Below are 17740 nucleotides of genomic sequence, written 5' to 3' on the forward strand. Positions count from 1 at the left end.
CACTGGATAAACTCAAACAGATCAGCTAAAAAGCAAAGATTTTAGCTGTTGGCCATTGCAGGGGAGCCACAGTATGATGTTTGAGTCCATTTATGCTACCTGTCTGATAAAGCAAAAAGAAATCAACACTTTGAGGAATGTAACAGAATCTCTAACCTCTACAATGTTTTATTCACAATGTCCAGGATTCAGTATTGATCATTGGGCACTGCAATGTTACACTGTAGTGAATCTGGATTATGCGGTCAACCTCTAAAGAGTGTTCAGTTTTGTCCTGCAGGCAGTTAATTTACTGATGACTCACCAGGAACCTGTCAAGATTTGGTTCTATGCTTTGTTAAGGCAGGTCTAAAGCAGCCCTAGGGTGTGGAATTACTTATAACATGTCACATTTGGGGGACTTCAATTAAATATTACTTTTTTGCACCATCATTCCAGAACCAAAATTCCAAAATGTCTTTATAAAAGTTCATTTAAATATATTAGCCATCTTTTTAACTAGAGACGCCAATTAGCTTCCATTTTACATTTAAACTGAAACCATATGTAATACTTTTACTGGAATTCCTTAATTGTCACCTGGAATAGATGTTCCCTGGAAAATCTGAAAAGTCCAATAGTCAAACCAAGTGCCAATATGTTATGCCTGCCTTAAAACACTTCTTATATAAATGACTCCTTTCTTTTAAATCCTTTCTTTTAAGAACTCCAAGGAAATACCAAAGAGGAAGCCTACTTCTCAGTTCTCCATATGAGAAAAAAATAGTTTAAAATTTTATCATTATCTTGGGTCTAAAATAAGTTATCTCACAATTGACAAAAGAGTATCCAGGTCCTGTTCATAGAGCTTGACAGTCAACAAGAGCTTGATGATAGACAGAGGTCTACTCCACTTAAGATAGGATGGTATTGAGTTTGATCTCCAATTATTCTAGGACCTTTGAAATAGTTCAAGGAGACACCTCAGCCTCACCTGGGAAGGGGCAGAGAACCAGTGCTGATAATGTTATTATTATTTTAAGTTAGCTTAAGTAGACAATAAAAGCATTTCATTGAAAATGAATATGGTCATCTGTCTCTAATAAAATATAATTATAATGTAACTTATTAATTAATAGAAGGCTGTCAAAAAGGAAGGAGTTTCCCCTGATATTTGTCACAAAGTACCCTAAGTCTCTAACACCTAGTGCAAAAGTGATCTCTTCAAACACAGTTTTATAGGAAAATGTTTATTTTATCTATTTGTTTTGTTTTTAACGAATACGCTAGCAATGGTTTAGTAGAAACATGTTCTTTGTTAAAATTAGAGTATTTTCAGTAACATATTCCATAATGAGCAAACAGCCAGCCCATTTGGATTGTAGCCAATCTCTTTCAATCCAATCCGTATATGTCCCATAGGTATTTTAAGAGTAAGATATCATTACTATTTCTCATGTTGCATTTTAAATGATCACAAGAGAATAGGCGAAATGAAGCAATGAATGAAGAACATTTTGTGTGATAGAAACACTTAATTACACTGCTTTAAAAATTAGTGTTATTGTTGTGCTATTCAAATTATAGTATAATATTTGCAGCAGAGCACCTTGGCTTGTAGGCAGGAGCTGTGGTCTGGGTGCTGTCGGCAGGAGGAAGTAAGCCAATACTCATGGGGTTTTGTTTTTGCCTGGAAGAAGAGAGAAAATTTGGGGGCAGGAACCCTGAAGGGAACAGAAATGAGGATAATGAAACGGAAGAGCTGACTTTCATTCTCTTACCCCTCCTAACCAGCCTGACAGGCAGGTTTTGAGCCTTTGTAAGAGTTTCAGGGCCAGAAGCTGAAGGAATGGTTATGAATGAACAACTGTGAAACTGAGAAGACATAGTAGGGCCTGAGGGTTCAGGGAATATATGCAGCACAGAGTTAGGGAAAGGCCAGTGCCTGCCTCCTTGAGCCTCTACTACCTTCAAAACTACAGACCCCCCATGCTAGGGGCCCCTGACAGAGCCTAACTGTAGGGAAAGATCTTACAGAGAGCAGGCAGAGGTGGCAGGAATGAGGATGACACTGGGCCATTAATGAGGACTTAGAAGCTGGAAGAGTCCTGCCAAAGACACAGAGGAGGTTTTACAAAGGACACACATTCCCATGGAAGCAAAGTTGGCATCCACGAGACCTCATTTATGCTCACAGGGTGGAAATACCTGGAGCTTTTAGATTATACTCACAAGCATAACTTAGAAAGTTGCATCCATGTATGCACAAGTATTCACATACGTTTCTACATCAGATGCATACTACTTTTCTTCCTGAAAACACCTTCTCTGACTATCAGTGACTGCAGGTAAATGTTAGCTCATCTGTGATATCAACCCCTAGGTCTTCTTTTATTTTTCATAGCAGCAAATTCTTCCACAGAGAGACCTTCACTCAGAGGTCCCCATGTGTATTAGTCAGGGTTCTCCAGAGAAACAGAACACAATATGAGACATATAGATATATATAAGAAGAAATTTATTATAGGGCTTGGCTCAAATGGCTATGGAAGCTGGGAAGTCCCATAATCTGCCCTCCGGAGAACATGGGAGCCAGTGGTGTAATTCAGTCCCAGCCTGAAGGTGTGAGCGTCAGGGGGCCGATGGTATAGAGTCCCAGTCTGAGTCTGAAAGCCCAGGAATCAGGGGTGCTGATGTCTGAGGATAGAAAAATGATGTCGCAGCTTAAGAAGAGAGAGTAAATTCATTCTTCCTTTGCCTTTTTGTTCTATTCAGGCCCTCAATAGGTTAGACGAGGCCCCCTAACATTAGTGAGGGTGGTCTTCTCTACTCAGTCTACTGATTCAAAAGCTAATCTCTTCAGGAAACACCCTCACAGACACAACAGAAATAATGTTTTACCAGTTATCTGGGCATCGCTTAGGCCAGTAAAGTGGATACATAACATTAACCATCTTAACCACCCTTCCATAATTCCCTAAGAAAACTACATCTGTCCTCTTCTTCTATTCTTTGTTTTATAATACTTCGAAATGACAAAAAAAGAGTTACTGAATACACATTTATTGAGTATGGATGCTATATCATGCCTTATGCTTTGTGTAATAGAAGCTATCTTCTGCCTGCAGGGAGATAAAAATCTTGCAAGGCAAAGGGGATATTACATAAATAACTAGAAAACAAGATGGAATGTGATAAGTAAATTAAAGAGGTACCTAGTACATGAGCATTCAGAAAGAGACACGTAATAACAACAATAATATCCAACGTTTAAGAAGCACTTAATACATGCCAAATGCTATTCTAAATGCTTTATATCTGTTAATTCATTTAATCCTCGCAATAACCCACTAAAATAGTTACTATTATCCCCATTTATTTCAAAGAGCACACTGAGGCATAGAGAGGTTTAGTAACATGTCCAAGGTCACACAGCTAAAAATTATCAGAGCTGGAGAACAGAACAATAATAATTCACTACATAAAACAAAGGAGGGACTTCCCTGGTGGTCCAGTGGTTAAGAACCCACCTGCCAATGCATGGGACACGGGTTCAAGCCCTGGTCCAGGAAGATCCCACATGCCGTGGAGCAACTAAGCCCATGCGCCACAACTACTGAGCCTACACTCTAGAGCCTGCGAGTCACAACTACCGAGCCCATGCACCTAGAGACTGTGCTCTGCAACAAGAGGAGCCACCGCAATGAGAAGCCTGTGCACCGCAAGGAAGAGTAGCCCCTGCTCGCCACAACTAGAGAAAGTACATGGGCATCAATGAAGACCCAACACAGCCAAAAATAAATAAATAAAATTTTAAAAAATCCAAAAAACAAAGGAAAACTCAAACTTTTAAGTTGAATTAGACACAGTAAAGTGCCGCTGAGGATTTTCAAAAGTCTCCTTCAGCTTTTCATTTTTCACAGATTAAACTTAAAATTTCTTAAATACAACTGCTCCAGATTATGCACAGTTTCTTATTCAATTTTGTTTTTCTATGCTTTCATCATTGTTTTTACACTGGTATTGTTTTTACTTTTTTCTTTTCTTTTTGCGGTACGCGGGCCTCTCACTGCTGTGGCCTCTCCCATTGTGGAGCACAGGCTCCGGACGCGCAGGCTCAGCAGCCATGGCTCACGGGCCCAGCTGCTCTGTGGCATGTGGGATCTTCCCGGACCGGGGCACGAACCCGTGTCCCCTGCATCGGCAGGCGGACTCTCAACCACTGCGCCACCAGGGAAGCCCTACTTTTTTCTTTATAATCAGAAGTATTTAAGACAATGGATAAAGCAGACTTCTATAGGCCAGTCTGGAAATATTTCTAAAAATATTTCTAAAAAACAGATTTCTAAAAACCAATTTACAAATGAACATTTGAAACACCACTTCCTTGTGAACTGAGAATGTCTAAGTAGATAGATGTGTGTTCATTAGTATGTGCTGGGCTCTGGGCTGGGTACTGAAGTGTACTAAGATGAATTAAGCAGAGATACTGACTTCAAGAGGGTTTTAGTATTGTTTCTAATATAGATACTATCTTCTTAGAGTTTCTAGTATGTGAGAGAAAATAAGACAAGCAAATAAATAATTATGATTTAAAATAAATGAACTAGTGCCATTAAAGAGAAGCAAAAATAGGCTTCCCTGGTGGTGCAGTGGTTGAGAGTCCGCCTGCCAATGCAGGAGACACAGGTTCGTGCCCCTGTCCGGGAAGATCCCACATGCCGCGGAGCGGCTGGGCCCGTGAGCCATGGCCGCTGAGCCTGCACGTCCGGAGCCTGTGCTCTGCAACGGGAGAGGCCACAACAGTGAGAGGCCTGAGTACCGCAAAAAAAAAAAAAAAAGAAGCAAAAATTTCCATGTTAATTTGGAGAAATTCTATGTTGGACATCAAATATTAGTGAAGACCTTTGGATTCATGACAATAAACTAACAACATGCTTCTATGAAAATTGAGTGTCATTGGTCAAATATTCCTGCTGTTAAGTAATTGACATTTATTGCACTTAAGCAACAAGAAAGAGGAAGTATTCCTTAAAACAAAACAACGAAACAAAACAACTAGCAGAAAAACTAGGAGACCATGTGCACACAGGAGAAATTTGCAGCACTATGCTTCTGCTTAGTGAAGAATTTTTGCCCCAACTGGGGAAAAAGCAGTTGTAGTATAAGTATCCAGTTCCTCTTCCCTCCCATTTCCTCCCAAGTTATACGTGTACCCATACATACACATACACACAATACTTACACAACTTTAGAAAAAAAGCATATTTACTGAGTAAATAATAACTTTTAAGTATATTCCTTTATCTTTGGAAATCAAAGATGCACATACTAAACATACATCTTTCATATAATTTATTTCTAAAATTGGCATCTGAAGTGAAACAATCAGATCATAATATTAGCATTTTAAATGATCACATCTTGAAATTTCATGTTATATCATAAAGAAGTTCCTATATGGTAGTTAAAACATTTTTTTAGTTGACCCCAATGGATTTTGTAGTTCTCATCAATTAACTGTCTTATTAAGGAAAATTATTTCTGCCTCTTGCTTATTATCCATAAAGGAATCATTGTATTGAGCTTAAAAATCACTTTCTATCTACTGTTCCTATTTATAATTTCCTATGAGAAATAACTTTCTTTTCCTTGATTACCAGGAAAAATGTAGCTTGAAGTAATCCTTGGGAGATAACATGGGGATTATAGAAAACCTGTGATTTAGAAATTGGATAAATTTAATCAGAATCTCATTTTAAATTAAGAATTAACAGGAAACTATCCCCCCACCAAAGACAGCATACTTAAATCTCCTTCCTCAGATATTAGCATTATTTAAAATTGTGGGAACTCCAATATGAAAGTGACTGTGCACTTCCAAATTAAATCACTCTGAATCAAATTAAATTCAAATACACTCTGGTTACAACAAGTTGTACCTGAAATTTTGACCAAGAATGGAATTACTTTAGAGGTGTTACATTTCATAAAACTTCCAACACCTTTTCCCCTCACCTTTGACATCAGTGAAAACTTTTCCTTTCATTTTAAGTCATTGTTTTTCAAAGGAAATTTGATTTTGCACATTTCTCTGGGTAAAGAGAAGCTTCTGTTAAAACAAACATCAAGAGTTATTCTAAGTAATTTGGGGGATAAATTTCTTTTAATGCAGCATTTCAGAGCTGGAACTCTGTGATAGCTGTACAGAATGAGGAGCTTGAAAGATTTTTGTGCTTAATTTATAGTTCATAATTTTCTGTTGGAGTCTAAATTTAAGTCAGTGGTTTCTCCCTTTTGTAATTTAAATCTGAGATATCTTGGTAAATTCTTTCTGGATGGAACTCTGTAACACTTAAAATGAATGCAATCATAACACTATGGATACTCGGCTGCTATTTGCATACAGATTTATTTCCAGAAAGTGTTTTAAGAAGGATTGAAAAAACAATGGGCCTTTAAATTACAATTCAATTACAGTAGTGAGATTTAAAGAAAAATTCAGGGTGAGTAATTTTTCCCTTAGTTATAAAGGACATGTTTAGGGAAATGTATTCATTAGTGAAGCCACCATTTAGTAGTTTCTATTCCCCTTGAAATGTCTCCTGACTTTCTTAAATAAGGGGTTTGATTTATTTTGCCACTATAAAACTAAAATAGATTTATTTATGTGATTAATGATCTGCTAAATTATAAATAACCATGATTTCTCAAAATGGTCTCAAGTAGCAAAAACATAAACAGAGTATACAGAAGGATTCTTCTATGTAAGAACTAGATATGGAACATTTTTTCACTGTCCTGCTTTAAAAATGTAAAATGTACTTCCAAAAGTACTCCTTTAGCAAGACTCAGAACTATATTTTCAAAATTTTACTTTTTTTGTTGAAGCATAACATACGTTCATACTCTAAAGTGCACAGATCTTAAATGTACAGATTTTTATAATGATCACTTGTAACCACCATCCAGATCAAAATATATCATTACCAGAACCCTCATCCTCTCAGTGGTCAGCACCACCACCTAAGGCAAGAACTTTAGTGTCCAAATTTTATCATTGAACATTATTTGTGAGGTTTATCCTTCTTGTTCCATGTCTAGAAATTCATTATTTTCCCATGCCATATTGTATTCCACTGTATGAATACACCACAGTTTAGTTATCAACTGTAATTTTGAAGGACATTGAGTCATTTCTAGTTCAGACCAGTTTAAATCATGCTGTCATGAACGTTCTTGAATGTTGGTGCAGATACGTATTCCTTTCTATTGAATATACATCTAGGAGTGGAAATGGTGAGTCACAGGATATATTTACCAGATGCTGCCAGACATTTTTTCACAAATGACTTTCAAAGCAGTGTATGAAATATCCAGATTCTCCACATTATTGCCAACACTTGGAATATATATATATATATATGTAAATTTTTACCATTCTGCTGGGCTTCTAGAGGTATCTCATAGGGTTTTAAAATTTTTCTTTTCTCTGATAAATAATGATGTTGAACCTCTTTCCACATATATATTTTATATATGGATTTTTTGGTGAGGTTTCTATTCAGATTTTAGGCTCATTTGCTTTATCTGTTATTTTGTTATTGATTTGTAGAATTGATATACATAAAGGAAATAAGTCTTTTGTTAAATATATTCACATATCTTCTCTACTCCATGACTTGCTGTTTTTTGCTCTTATTGGTGTCTTTTGATGAACTAAAGCAGTAATTTTGATGAAGTCCAATGGATTATTCTTTCCTTCATTGTTTAAACATACACTGTTTATGTACTATTTAAGAAGCCCCTGCCTACTCTTAAAGCTATGATGATATTCTATATTAGCTACTAGAAGCTCTATTGTTTTACTTTTCATATTTTGATGTATGCTGTGAGGCATGTGATTGTTTTATTTTATGAATATACAATTAATTCAGTATCTTTTATTTTTAAAAAATCTTATCACTAAACATTGCAATAGCACCTTAGTCATAAATCACGCTGTCATTCTCTCTGCTCCACTGCTCTTTATAATTATTATTGTCCCAATACCACACTGTCCTAATTGCCACAGCTTTAAAATGTCTTGATATCTAGTAATTCAAATTTTCAACTTTCATTCTTCATTTTCAAGATTGTCTTGACTATTATTGACTTTTTGCACTTTGACGTAAGTTTTAAAATCCCTTTTTTGAGGGACTTCCCTGGTGGTCCAGTGGTTAAGGCTCCGTATTTCCACTGCAGAGGGTGCGGGTTAAATCCCTGGTCAGGAACTGAGATCCCTCATGCCAAGTGGCATGGCCAAATGGAAAAAAAAAATGACAGTAGAATCACCTTTTTGATTTCTCTCAAAACACCTTGCTGGAATTTTATTGAGATGGTACTGAATCTATTAATCTGTTTGGGGAAAATTGACATTTACACAATATTAACTCTTCCAATCTCCTCTGTATTGCTATGTACAAATCACCCCAAATCAGTGACTTAAAACAATAACAATCATTTCTTTTCCTTATGAATCTGGGAATAGACTGGGCTCAGCCAGAGTTCTCATGAAGTTACAGTCAAACAGTGACTGCAGCAAAGGTCAGTTCCTTGAAGGCTTCTTCACTCCATGTCTGGTGACTGAGCTGGAAGAACCCAAACAATTGAAGCCATGAACAGCTGGAGTCCCCCATGAATCCCTTTCCATCTCTCTGTATTTGTTTTCTATTTGAATTTCTGGCTTCATCCTTCTTGTTTTCTTTATTCTTCTTTCTTTGGCTTTAATTTGCTTTTCTTTTTCATACTGACATATAGGCTTATATAATTGATTTTTCAGTGTTTTTCTTTTCTAATATATACATTTAAGTCTATAAGTTCCACTGAATACTTTAGATGCATTCCACAATTTTTGATATATCATATTCTCATTACTGTTTTTCCAATGTATTTTTTCTTGTTTTGTTTTATTTTTTTTAAATTTTTATTAGAGTATAGTTGATTTACAATGTTGTATTACTTTCTGCTGTACAGCAAAGTGAATCAGTTATACATATACATATACCCAATCTTTTTTAGATTCTTTCCCCACATAGGTCATTACAGAGTACTGAACAGAGTTCCCTGTGTTATACAGTTGGTCTTTATTAGTTATCTATTTTATATATAATAGTGTGTATATGTCAATTCCAGTCTCCCAATTTATCTCTCTCCCTTTTCCCCCCTGGTAATGATAAGATTGTTTTCTACATCTGTGACTCTATTTCTGTTTTGTAAATAAGTTCATTTGTACCATTTTGTTTTAGATTCCACATACAAGTGATATTATACGATATTTGTCTTTCTCTGTCTGACTTACTTCACTCAGTATGACAATCTCTAGGTCCATTCATGTTGCTGCAAATGACATTATTTCATTCTTCATGACTGAGTAATATTCCATTATATATATGTACCACATCTTCTTTACCCATTCATCTGTCAGTGGACATTTAGGTTATTTCCGTGTCTTGGCTACCGTGAATAGTGCTTCTATAAACATACGGGAGCATGCATCTTTTTCAGTTACAGCTTTGTCTGAATATATGCCCTGGAGTGGGATTACTGGATCATATGGTAACTCTATTTTTAGTTTTTTAAGGAACCTCCATACGGCTGCACCAATTTACATTCTCACCAACAGTGTTGGAGGGTTCCCTTTTCTCCATACTCTCTCCAGAATCTGTTATTTCTAGACCTTTTAATGATGGCCATTCTGACCAATTTGAGGTGGTACCTCATTGTAGTTTTGATTTGCATTTCTCTAATAATTAGCAATGTTGAGCATCTTTTCATGTGCCTATGGGCCATCTGTATATCTTCTTTGGAGAAATGTCTATTTAGGTCTTCTGCCCATTTTTTGATTGGTTTTGTTGTTTTTTTGTTATTCAGTTGTATGAGCTGTTTGTATGTTTTGGAAATTAAGCCCTTGTGGGTCACATCATTTGCAAATATTTTCTTCCAGTCCCTAGGTCATCTTTTCGCTTTGTTTATGGTTTCCTTTGCTGTGCAAAAGCTTGTAAGTTTGATTACGTGCCATTTGTTTAGTTTTACTTTTACTTCTACTGCCTTGAGAGACTGACCTAAGAAAACATTGGTATGATTTATGTCAGAGAATGTTTTGCCAATGTTCTCTTCTAGGAGTTTTATGGTGTCATGTCTTATATTTAAGCCTTTAAGCCATTTTTGAATTGATTTTTGTGTGTGGTGTTAGGGTGTATTCTAACTTCATTGCTTTACATGTGGCTGTCCAACTTTCCCAACACCACTTGCTGAAGAGACTGTTTTTTCTCCATTGTATATTCTTGCCTCCTTTGTCAAAGATTAATTGACCATAGGCGGGTGGGTTTATTTCTGGGCTCTCTATTCTGTTCCATTGATCCATATGTCTGTTTTTGTGCCAATACCATGATGTTTTGATTACTGTAGCTTTGCAGTATTGCCTGAATATGAAATTGTTCTTTGCACATTGATCTTGTATCCTGCAACCTTGCTAAACTCGCTTATTAACAAATGAACTGTTGATGCACACAAAATAGATGAGTGTCTCCAATCTGAGCTGAGTGAAAAAAGCAAGACAAAGGATTGTGCATGTTTCATGATTCCATTCATATCTACTTTGAAAGAATGCTAACTGCTCTGCAGTGATGGACATCAGATCAGTGATTGCCAGCAGATGGGAGTGAGGCACAAAGGAGCAGGAGGCAGGGAATGCAAAGGGGCACAAAGAAACTTTTCAGGACGACAGATATATTCATTATTGTGATTCCAGTGGTGGTTTTATGAATTCATACAGTTGTGAAAATTTATCATGTGTATACTTTATATATGTGCAATTTATTGTATGCCAACTGGACTTCAATAAAGCTGTTAAAAATATTTTTACATATAGACACTTTTTTTTTACATGTTTATTGGAGTATAATTGCTTTACAACTGTGTGTTAGTTTCTGCTTTATAACAAAGTGGATCAGTTATACATATACATATATCCCCATATCTCTTCCCTCTTGCATCTCCCTCCCTCCCACCCTCCCTATCCCACCCCTCCAGGCGGTCACAAAGCACCGAGCTGATCTCCCTGTGCTATGTGGCTGCTTCCCACTAGCTATCTATTTTACATTTGGTAGTGTATATATGTCCATGCCACTCTCTCACTTTGTTACAGCTTACCCTTCCCCCTCCCCGTGTCCTCAAGTCCATCCTCTAGTAGGTCTGCGTCTTTATTCCCGTCTTGCCCCTAGGTTCTGCATGACATTTTTTTTTTTTTTTAGATTCCATATATATGTGTTAGCATACGGTATTTGTTTTTCTCTTTCTGACTTACTTCACTCTGTATGACAGACTCTATGTCCATCCACCTCACTACAAATAACTCAATTTCGTTTCTTTTTATGGCTGAGTAATATTCCATTGTATATATGTGCCACATCTTCTTTATACATTCATCTGTTGATGGACACTTAGGTTGCTTCCATGTATATTGGTTCCTTGCTAGAACCCATAGCAAGGTTCTTGCTATTGTAAATAGAGCTGCAATGAACACTGTGGTACATGACTCTTGGAATTATGGTTTTCTCGGGTATAGGCCCAGTAGTGGGACTGCTGGGTCGTATGGTAGTTCTATTTTTAGTTTTATAAGGAACCTCCATACTGTTCTCCATAGTGGCTGTATCAATTTACATTCCCACCAACAGTGCAAGAGGGTTCCCTTTTCTCCACACCGTCTCCAGCATTTATTGTTTGTAGATTTTTTGATGATGGCCATTCTGACCGGTGTGAAATGATATCTCATTGTAGTTTTGATTTTCATTTCTCTAATGATTAATGATGTTGAGCATTCTTTCACGTGTTTGTTGGCAATCTCTATATCTTCTTTGGAGAAATGTCTATTTAGGTCTTCTGCTCATTTTTTAATTGGGTTGTTTGTTTTTTTGATATTGAGCTGCATGAGCGGCTTGTAAATTTTGGAGATTAATCCTTTGTCAGTTGCTTCATTTGCAAATATTTCCTCCCATTCTGAGGGTTGTACAGACACTTTAAACCATTTTTTCAGCTCTCTTCATTTTGACTGTCTTTCAAAACAGAACTCACATGAAGAAGGAAGCACCACTATTTACCAGCAGCAAGAATAAACAGAATGAGAGTGTATGGTGAGTATAAGATCAACCTGTATGGAATATTTCAGTGTTCTGAACTTAAATATAGTCTCAAATCTGGCAAGATAAAACCACAGTACTAACACAGACATCATAAAGCTTTTAAAACTTCTGGTATATAAAGTATTTCTCACAAAAGAATATTTTGATAAATAGTTATATTTGTGTGTATATAAATACATATATACTAAAATATAAAAATATAAAGAATATATATGTATATATATAATATTATATATATATAAATATATATAATAAAGAAAATATAGAGGTTCTGTTTTCCTTAATACACACATGGATTTTAAAAGAAGAGCATGAACTTTATTTCTTTTATGGAATGCTTCCTGGATACATAACACTGACAGACCCAAATACCAAGTTATACCAAAGGTGGCTCTCCACAACCAATTCAGCAAATGTAACATAATGGAAAGAAAATATTTACACTAACTCCTTTGAATAGAGAATGGGATATTGAAAAAGAAATAAAAGACAAAATTTCCAATTATAATTGGGCCAATTTTCAATCTTGGATTAAGTTATTCATGTGGCCTATATTAGTTTCATCTTCATTCAAATAAACTCTCAAACTTCAAATCTGCTTTGGTCCAGGAGAGGACAATGAACCACAACCTTCCCCTCATAGATCTCCCTAATACTTCTCAGTACCTCATGTATCACCATAGTATCAGAAAATAAATACCCAATAAAACCTATATCTCAATACTAGCAGTGACCATGTCAAGAAAACTAGGTAATCTTTTTTTTTAAAGTTTTTATGTTTACTGTTTTGTGATTGAGGTCAGTTCTGGTATGTAATTAGATCAGATAATTATCCATATATATCAGCTAGACAGCCCAAATGATTGATATCTCTCCACTAAGCTCCTAGTATATGTGACCATACAGTTATTAAAGAAGCCAAAGACAGTAGGAAGAAATTTAAACTTTGAGTCAGAGAATACAAAGTTGTTTTCTGATTCTTCTGGTTTTCTAATTTTGAGACGTTGAAAAAAAAATCACAGTGTTTGTAAGTTTCAGTTTTTCTGCCCTAAGAAATGGGAGTGATATCATAACTCATTGTGCATATTTAATGAGGAAATGTGCACATAAAGTGGTTTTTAAACAACAAAGCACCATGCATACACATACACAAGGTATTGTTATCTGATTAGTAGGGGAAACAGAAGAGTGTGCATTCCTATTTTGGGTCTTTCTAATTTCCTTCCATTAGTAGGTTCATGAATTTTTATTTCTTACTGAGGATAACTCCTATATTCCTCTTAAAAAGTGGCTTCAGGGCCTGAGATGAATAGTTTTACTTCCCTATATAAATACAAATTTGAAGAGACAGTCAACCTTTCCAGCCAACTTGAAAAATAAGTATTTACCATAAGATTATAGACTCAACAGTCTGTTACTTTACTGCCAGGATGGCTTATGAAAGCATTTTGCATAACAGACATAAATGATGCTATGTTGACATGACTCCATGAAAGACAAGGTGAAGAAATTAAAGGTGCATGATGCAGTCACCTTGGCATCAGTCACACCATGAAATAAATCATGGATGGTTTAATTTGAACCATTAAACATCTGATGGCTTTTTTTCCCATTTGAAAATAATTAAGGAGCCATTTATTTTACTGTTTGATTAGTCTTTTATAACTTATTTCCCCAACAATTTGGTCATTAGGATAGCAATGACTTTCACACAAATGACAAGGCATGTCAGCACAAATATAAAATTTCTGCAAATAGCATCCAGTAGTTAATCATATGCTGGATCCACAACTTCTATTCTGGATGTATGAAATAGAGTGAAGATGGTTTGTTAACAGGAATGAGCTCACTGGCAAAGATCACAGAAAATTCCAGGCAAAGACTGAAATCATGTATCATTACATAAAGCATCCTTTCCCAGTCTTCAGTTGCATAGTGGAAAGGGAAAAGGGTGGAGAGCAGAGGAAGGAGAGTGCTGTTTGGTCAGGGACAGAGCACTATGAAGTAATGTGAAAAGCAGTAACTAGAAACTGTTTTGAGATTATTCACCTTTTGACCCCATTTTATGTTTTTAAGATACTGCTTGAACCCAGCTTTAAATTTATGATAGACTTTATTTTAGGAGAACAGTTAGAAAAGAAATAAAGGAGTAAATCTTGTTGACTGGTGTTGCATCAATGTATGAGAAAAGGGAGACACGGTGACACAGACTTTAGGACACAATTTGGATACTGCAGCATGATTCCTTTTCTGGCTTGCCATGTCCGTATTCTAAAACCAGTGTCCATCAAGCTCTTCGTGGTAGACTGCATGAGCTGACTATGATACATGTGGTCAACACGAATGGATCACTATGAATTGGGCATGGGAGTCACTTCTCTCCGTTTAACCCGTGCATTATCCATTTTTAGATGGTATGAAATAAAATTTTTTCTCCTATTTAGTGTTCTCTCTAATTGCATTAACCTCTTAGGGAACAAAAATAATTCTTTAATGCTGTGACTTTACAGAAGTCATAGAAATTGAGAATGTTAAAATGTACATTTTAATTCTATATTTTGGGACCACTAAAGATTCCATTTGCCTTTTCTCACTTCATTCAATTTTATCATCTTCTTTCAAGCTGCTTCATGCTCTCATCAAATAATCCCACTCTCAAACTGTATGAATTAAAAACCACATTTCTATAGGTAATCAATAGAATCCAATTATGATGGGAAAAGTTTAAAAATAATTTTTTTTCAATTAGTTTTATTTTAAACTTGCTGTGCAAGTGCTGAAGATACAATTTCATTGTGATTTTTTGTAAATATTGATAAAACTATTACTGTTCAATGGACCAAAAAGTAAAATAATAGAAGGATGATAAACTATAACAATCATTTCAAATAATCAAAATGGGCAAAGCCAGAATAAATAAAGCAAAGGATTAATTCACTCACCCAACAAGTATTTATCGATCAAGTCACTATGCACCAGGGAAAGACAGAGTCAATTGATGAGCAGGAAATCGTTCTATGAAACTATCCTGCAAAGAAAATTGGACAAATTCCATTGTTTCTCTCAGTGAGGAGTTCCTGTCATTCAATAGAAGACAGAAAGGTGTGATCCTTGTACAAGTTTCTCAACCTCTCTAAGCCTTAGTTTTTCATCTAAAACATGGAGGTGGTAATAATAGTACCTATCTCAAATTGCCCTGATAATTGCTTATGTAATACATGTAATACACTTAGAAAAGTGGCAAAAAGTATACAATAAACATATTAAAATAAATGCTAAAAAGTATATTGTATTCTCTAGGTTATAATTAAACATACTAATAAGTGTTTAACTAGGTAAACATAGGTAAGCTTGGACCTTTAGTATCTTAGAATAGAATCTATATCATTTTCCCCATAAGTACTGGATATACAGCAACAGCTTCATCTTGAGCTGCTCTCATTTTCTGTACTTTTGTCCTGATCTTTGTGATTTCTGTGCATGTTCTCGTTATGTTGCTCCTGAGTACAAACCCTGTCTAAAAGAATGTGCTTCACCTGTTCTTGCTGAAATCTGCCAATAAAATGCTATTAGTGAATGTGGTTTCTAAGCAATGAGGGTGAAGGAAAATAAAGTACATAGTCATCCTCCAGATGAGGGAGACCCTGCCTGAAATACAACTACTTGCAAGGATATTTTTCCTGTTAAAAATAACTTTTTAGATTAGACTCTTCCTTTGCTTCAGAAACAGTCTACACCCATAAGTGAAACCAGCAGAAATTCCATAACTGGACCTGTAAATCACTGGGAAAGGAAGGTATCTTTTCATGTACATATTGACAACTGCCAGTGATTGGCTGGAACTGGCAGGTACCAACTTGTGAGAGGTGATTTTGTGCATCTCCTTTCCATTTTCACATTCAGTAACAGTAGTAGCTTAAAATCAGCCAGCTCACTGGTTCTTTAAGAACAGTGTCCAGGGGGTCTTACTTCAATCATCCAACTGTCCAACCATCCATCCATCTGCCCATCTTTCTTTCCATACATCATCCTTTCCACTCATCCATGCATTTGGGTACCCATCTGTACATCCATCTATTCACTTATGCATTTACTCACCCACCTACCATCCATCCATCAATTCAACTGCCCGGATGTACATCCATCTACATCTACATCCACCACCTACATCCTAAACTGCTAGCTTGAAATCACCCCATGGATATTGGCATACGCTAAAATTATGAACTTCGGGGTTTGTTTTTTTGGAGAACTATTTGTTAAACAGCTAGAGGTACTTAACACTAGCATAATATTGACAATAAACTAGTGACTAGTCCCTTCCTCTGAATTTTTTTTCATATATTAAATGCCAGTTTATTTTAAACTGACCATAAACATCATGGGATGGCTGAGCATCCTGCCATATCAGGCCAATGGGCCTGTCTGAACTTTTCCTCATATAGAGGAGCACACAGGGAGCCTGAGACTCAGAAAATACTCAGCCAAGAGGACCTGGAGTGAGGAGAGGATATCAGGAGGCCAGGATGCCCAGTGTTCTAAGAGGTAGGATTTAGGGCGGGGGGGTAGAGGAGGATGGAGAAATGGATACAAATTTCACTTCATAGATACTAGTGTGAAATAAATGAAGACATTTACATTTTCCCCTATAACTGAATTTGTTTTTTCTTTTGAGACCTAGTCTACAAAATTCTGAAGACTTAATTTCAGTCTTCCCTCCCCTCCCCCTGGAGTTAGACCTTGGTATCACAGTGTGGATTGGAAGGGTTATATGGCTGATCACTGGTGATATCAAATACTCATACTGACATCTCATCTGTTAAGGAATACACATTCCCATCTTTTTTCCCACACCTGATTTATTCGGGACACTGCTGGACATCTTTGCCACATGGGAACTATTCTACTGCTCCCATCAGCTCTGAGCCTTAGGAAACTGTGAGGCTAATTCAGAAAAATCTTCCCAGACACCCTCCAGAGGACTTACACTCTCCCAGGCTCTCCTTGAAATGCTTTGGGGAAGGTGATCACATAGGACTGTTCTGCTCTCAGGTACTTGAACTTATCTGAGGATTTGTGATACCTTTTTCCTCCTCCTGGAAATAGCAGAACCGTTTCTATGGGATCTGTCAGCAGAAAATGATTTATTCTTCCTAGTTCTCCCATCACTCCCCCTTGTCCTGGGAATGTTTCTCAGTGTAGATAAAAAAGAAGACTTTCTTTTATAGCATCATGGATTTTATATTCTCTAAGGTTTTTTAGACCTAGTTTCACAATTCAAAGCTTAAGATTGGGAAGATTAAAAGGTCTTTTTTTTTTTCTGTTTTTCTGTTCCATGTTTCTCACCTTAGATGACCACTTCTGAGTATATGAAATGCTGAGAGGTGGAAGAAAAAATAAGTACAGAAAACTGCAAGTACATTTGATAAAACTTCAAATAATCATATCCCACCATACTTGCTTTAACATATTTTCTTATAAGACAAAGGGAGAAACGTCTCTTAAAATAATTACATGGCTTATATTTTATAGGTGGTTGTAGAGTCAAGTGAGGGGTTACAAGCAGAGTGTTTGGACAG

The 17740-nt window shown here is 36.3% G+C and overlaps 1 long non-coding RNA gene across 1 annotated transcript in view; it reads right to left on the reverse strand.

Moving 5' to 3' along the window:
- Window positions 1-914: 914 nt before the first annotated feature.
- The window catches only part of LOC149749113 (uncharacterized), a 57013-nt gene continuing 40187 nt past the window's right edge, over window positions 915-17740 (reverse strand). The window contains exon 4 of the long non-coding RNA XR_016393224.1: window positions 915-15189. This is a non-coding gene — a long non-coding RNA (uncharacterized LOC149749113). The remainder of the gene's footprint in view (window positions 15190-17740) is intronic.

The sequence above is a fragment of the Delphinapterus leucas genome, chromosome 5, assembly GCF_059928025.1.
Source record: "Delphinapterus leucas isolate spDelLeu-1000000601 "Yukka" chromosome 5, BTC_Dleu_Yukka2, whole genome shotgun sequence".
Lineage (NCBI taxonomy): Eukaryota > Metazoa > Chordata > Mammalia > Artiodactyla > Monodontidae > Delphinapterus > Delphinapterus leucas.